This window comes from Oryctolagus cuniculus, chromosome 8 (assembly GCF_964237555.1).
Source record: "Oryctolagus cuniculus chromosome 8, mOryCun1.1, whole genome shotgun sequence".
In the NCBI taxonomy this organism is placed as follows: domain Eukaryota; kingdom Metazoa; phylum Chordata; class Mammalia; order Lagomorpha; family Leporidae; genus Oryctolagus; species Oryctolagus cuniculus.
In genome coordinates this window covers 96,540,261-96,546,306 of record NC_091439.1, presented here as the reverse complement: position 1 = coordinate 96,546,306, position 6,046 = coordinate 96,540,261, and positions in this window count along the sequence as shown.

The following is a 6,046-nucleotide window of genomic DNA, read 5'->3' as shown; positions in this document are numbered from 1 at the left end:
TACATTAACAATTATTGTTAAAAACTATTTTGTAGTGTAGAGAGTGCTTGCAAATCTTATGCAGGCTTCTGTTCCACATGAATGTTAAAAATATCTCTTGTCAGGCTAAAAAGTGTCATCCACTTGTTTTCTTTGTTCTCTCTGTTTACTTTGCCATCTGCTTTCTGTGTCCAAATGCTTTGGTTAACAATGTTTAAAGGCAAGACATGCAGATATTTTTACATTTAAAGAACTTTCTCCAAGATAGGTTTTAAAAATTGGTGTGCATGGCCAGTGCTGCGGCTCACTAGGGTAATCCTCCGCCGGCAGTGCCGGCACACCAGGTTCTAGTCCTGGTGCGGGCGCCGTCTTCTGTCCTGGTCACTCCTCTTCCTGTCCAGTGCTCTGCTGAGGCCCGGGAGTGGAGGGGAGGATGGCCCAAGTCCTTGGGCCCTGCACCCGCATGGGAGACCAGGAGAAGCACCTGGCTCCTGGCTTCAGATCAGTGCGGTGCGCCACCTGCAGCAGCCATTGGAGGGTGAACCAACAGAAGAAGAAGACCTTTCTCTCTGTCTCTCTCTCTCTGTCCACTCGGCCTGTCAAAAAAAAAAAAAAAAATTGGTGTACATGATATTTAGCTTTTCATGCCATCCACAATGTTATCTTCTATGTATTGCAAGGGGAGACTACATTAAAAAAAAAAAAAAAAACTTCTAGTTTCCATATCCTCAGTGTCCTGGTTATTAAATTAGTTGGATGTATCTGATTTGAAAAGGCAGGGCTAAATAATGGAAGATCTTCCTATAGGAGGAGGGAACTCTAGCATTGTATATATTGAATAAAGCAAACATTGTAACTCAAGCATTTTCAAGGCATAGGTTAGAAAATATATCTCACCTTTCTAACCAAATAATTTACAAGATTACACAGATTTAATTAGTAAGTGTTAGGACTCTCCAAGTCAAAAAGAATTTTTCTTGATGACATGTTTTGTATTTCATGAGAAATGTGGACTGTGAACCCCATGTAGTAAAAAGAGCATCCTAAGCACCGTGCTAAAAGACTTCAGCAAGGTTGCTCAGTCTTGCATTCTGCCCTGGGTCATGTGCTATATCCCTAAAGGCGAACCTGTCATCATGGCTTAGTTTTTGCTGAAGAAAACACAAGAGGCACCTAAGTGCACTGGGGAGGTAAAGGAAGGTCACGTGGAAGAGGTGGTGTGTGATGTGAGGCTTGTACTATATGCAAGATTGCCAAATGGGTATGAAAGAGTACATTCTGAAAAAAAGGAGCTGTATATGTGTCAAATTGAAAGGTCAAGTGCCTTAATATGTTATTCCTCTTAGTATTTTTGTTTGTTTGTTCTACTTAATACTTTTGGTTGAATACTGTAATCAATACACAATTCTTCTTAAGCGCTAAAACTTAACTGAAAAGTGATTGCTGTTAAATATAAGAGTGGGAATAAGAGAGGGAAGAGATGTGCAATTCGGGACATGCTCAAGCTGACTTACCTCAAACAGTAGAGTTAGAAAGATACCAGGGGATTACAATTCAATCCCATCGAGGTGGCATGTACCAATGCCATCTCACTAGTAACGGTGATCAATTTCTGTTCACAATTGATCATAATGATAGGACTAAGAACCAAAGGGATCACATAAACAAGACTAGTGTCTGCAAATACTAGCTGATAGAATAAAAAAGGGAGAGAATGATCCGACATGGGAACTGAGATACACAGCAGACCCATAGAATGGCAGATGTCCTAAACAGCACTCTGGCCTCAGAATCAGCCCTTAAGGCATGCGGATCCGGCTGAAATGCCCGTGAGAGTATTTCAGGCATGGAAAGCCAAGACACTCTGGGGAAAAAAAAAAAAAAAAAAACCTAAATGAAAGATCTCCGCGAGTGAGATCCCACTGGAAAGAACGGGTCATCAAAGATGGAGGTACCTTTCTCTGAAGGAAGAAGAGAACTTCCACTTTGACCATGGCCTTGTCTAAATATGAGCAGAGTCGGTGAACTCAGGGGGCTTCCATAGCCTTGGCAGCTCATGACAAGAGCCTAGGGTGATTACTGATGCCATAAACAAGAGTGTCAATTTGTTAAGTCAACAACAGGAGTCACTGTGCACTTACTCCTCATGTAGGATCTTTGGCTTTAGTGTGCTGTACATTGAGATTTAATGCTATAACTAGTACTCAAACAATATTTTTCACTTTATGTTTCTGTGTGGGAGCAAACTGTTGAAATCTTTAGTTAATGTATGCTAAACTGATCTTTTGTATATAAAAAGAATCGAAAATGAATCTTGATGTGAATGGAACAGGATAGGGAGTGGGAAAGGGGAGGGTTGCAGGTGGGAGGGACCTTAATGGGGGAAGGGAAGCCATTGTAATCTATAAGCTGTACTTTGGAAATTTTTATTCATTAAATAAAAGTTAAAAAAAAAGGTCAAGTGCCTGTTAGAACATGCTCTCTCCAAGAAACCGTGCCATCACTAAATGTGATTTATAGGTTGTAGAAGGTTGCCCACACGCTATCTTGAAATTCCTTACTACTTTATTTTAAAGGTTGTTGATGTTTCCCACAGAAAACACAGAATTCTGCATAATAACAGAAGGGTATTATTTTTGGTGGTATTTGTAAATTTCTATATTAGGGGAAAAGGCAGATGACAAATGTAATGTTTGAATTAGGATTCAATGCCACAAGCCAAGAGATTATTATTATTTAATTAATATGTTTGTAAGAAACAGATCAAGCACTAGACACACACATACACACATACACTTACACACACAGTGCAAGGGAAGTCCTTAGAGCAACAAAGGGAGAAGGAGATCTTACTATGGTTCATTCATCAAATGCACCAAACAGCTAGGAATGGGCCAGGCCGAAGCCAGGAGCTGGGACTCAATCCAGGACTCCTGTGTGGCTGCCAGTGACTCAAATATTTTAGCCATGAGCTGCTGCCTTCTTCATCTAGGGTGAGTCAGCAGGAAGTGGGCATCAGAATTGGAGTTGGAACTTGAATCCAGGAACTCCAGTATAGGAGGCATGTGTCCCAAAAGCATCTGAACCCTTCAGTGAAACGCCTTCCCCCCTGGAAATTACTGAGACATTCTCTCTGAGAGGTACATACACTGAAAATAAGGATACTTTGATTCTGGGCCTACAAATTTTGTAATCATAAAGTGCCAACTGTTATAATTCATTGCATTTACCCTAGGACTGGGCAAGGATTGCAAAGGCATGTGGTTGATTCTTTAGGTTTCCAATAATAAAGTTTTACTACTCTCATCTTGATCGACTGTTACTAGTGTTTTCAGTGTCTGTTCTCCAGAGTCTTGCCAAGAAGGTCATTCTGGGGGATCCACTTATAGAGCCGGGTGTTAGATCCTAACATGTCTGGTTTCTTGCCTTCAAATCGCCAAAGAACCTGTTTGGTAAAGTAATAGCAATTTCATGAATTGGATTTCTAATTATGGCATGTTAAAATTCTAAGGAGGTTGAGAGATCACTCTTAAATATCTTGGATTGGAATGACAAAGAAAAGAGGACAAGATAAATTAAATAATGATCATTAAAAGATGAAGCCTTCTTGTCTCCTGTACTCTTGCTGCATTCAATCAGGTTTGGAATGTATTCATGGTGTGTGACATATAGGATATAACCCAGGTAAGATGAAGTGTGATAAATTCAAGCATTTGAGAAATTATTAGGTGGTCTTAATTCAAATGAAAGAAGAGGAACTCATTACCAGTTTACTTGTGATCTACATTATCTATATGTCTGTAAGTCTATATAGATACAGAGATATATAGATATGTGTGTGTATGTTTGTTTGTACATGTGTTTGTGTTTACCATGTGAGATGCATCTTCCAAACCTATTAACATTTTTAAATTTAAAAAATGGAAACAAGGTTTTATTTGCATCTACTGTTCCATATTTTTTATGAGAATCTGTGATTTTTTTTTAAGATTTATTCATGTATTTTTAAAGCAAAATTACAGAGTGGAAGAGGCAGAGAGAGAGAGAGAGAGAGAGAGAGAGAGAGAGAGGTCTTCAAGCCACTGGTACACTCCCCAGATAAATGCAATGGCCAGAGCTGAGTGGATCCTAAGCCAGGGGCCAGGAACCTCCTCCATGTCTCCCCAACGGGTGGAGGAGTCCAAGGATATGGGCCATCCTTCACCGCCCTCCCAGGCCACAGCAGAGAGCCAGAGCAGAAGTGGAGCAACTGAGACCCAAAGCAAAGCCAACACGGGATGCTGGCACTGCAGGCAGTGACCCCATCAGCTGTGCAATAGTGCTGGCCCGGAGAATTTGTCATCGTTTTTTTCTATCTGCTGTAGCCACTGCTAGGGTCCAGTAGTGAGGGGCAGATTAATTTTTCTGTTTCTCTAAATCTACTTAGATGAGTACATAGCTGGGTTCATGTTTGGTGAGCTCTGGACTTCTGTTCTCCTAATAGGCTCCTCATTAGTATCTTAAATACCCCTACATACAAATTAGGGAAAGTAAGGGGGCATGGATTATATGAGAATCCCAAACTTTATAATGTACTTAAGATGTGTTTCAGTATTCCCTTATTGTTACTGAGGTAGTGCAGTCAGTAATGAAAACTCAGCTCTGTCTGAATACAGCTTTAGTGTACACAGTGGCCTCACAATCCCACAAGGCAAAGAAGCCAACAGCAGGGTAGAATTCAGTGATTTCTCTTTATCTGCCTGCTAAATGATTGAGTATTCCAAGGTTTCACAAGTCACCTGTTAGGTACATTTCTGATCAAAATGTCAATGTCAAAGTTATCTACAATGAAATATACTCTGTGCTATTTTTGCACGTGTCAGGAAGAGTTTAACTGATGTCTGAAGAAAATTAAAGATATCATAAGTATCTCCACTTCACATAGGAGTGTGTGTAATGAGACACTTTGCAGAGTTTAGCAGGCTCATTCAGCGGTTGCCTGCCATTAGGGTACATTTCTGACCTTTTGTGGCAGCTGGGCAAGAGCTGATGCAATCACATTGGCCCTTTCTTCAGTCAGGTTACTGATCATGGACCCCAGGGAAAGCACCACCACTCCCTCTTCTCCAGAGCTCTGCACAAAGTCTTCCATCTCCTGTGAAGAGAAAATTGTGTCTGTCATAAAGAGCAGCATTGTTGGTTATCAGTGTCTTAATAGTTTTTATTTATTTATTCATTTTTTTGATGGGCAGAGTGGACAGTGAGAGAGAGAGAGACACAGAGAAAGGTCTTCTTTGCCGTTGGTTTACCCTCCAATGGCCGCCGCAGCCAGCGTGCTGCGGCCGGCGCACCACGCTGATCTGATGGCAGGAGCCAGGTACTTATCCTGGTCTCCCATGGGGTGCAGGGCCCAAGCACCTGGGCCATCCTCCACTGCACTCCCTGGCCACAGCAGAGAGCTGGCCTGGAAGAGGGGCAACCAGGACAGAACCCGGCGCCCCAGCTGGGACTAGAACCCGGTGTGCCGACGCCGCAAGCCGGAGGATTAGCCTAGTGAGCCGTGGCGCCGGCCGGTTATCAGTGTCTTAAAACACTATTCCTTCCAAAAGCAAAACTTTGTGCCCTATGGACATTATGTGATACATATTTAGAGCATTGAAATCCTAATTTATATTAATCTTGCATTTTACAGAAAATATGTGATTTTTTTATCTTCCTTGTTCTTCTGTTTGCAACTAAACCTTCTATTTTAGCTGATTTAGCCTTATTAAATGTTCTTTGGTAGAACAATATATAATGGTGTGATATGTATGTGTTTGCATATATTTGTATGTATATATAAATTTTAATCATTCCTTAATATTCAGTTTAGGTTACTAAAAATGTATTCTTATAAATAAATGCTACAGATACTGATTTGGCACTTACTAGTTCCTTTTCTGTGCACAATTTTATGTCTTATAAAACCAAAGAGTATATTTTTAAGTTACTGTATGTTATTTGTTAAATTTCTCTCTTCTGTCTTACAAAAGGACAGAGATTATCTGAGCTTACAATAATTAATAAAAAAGCAAGTTAATAGGGGAAA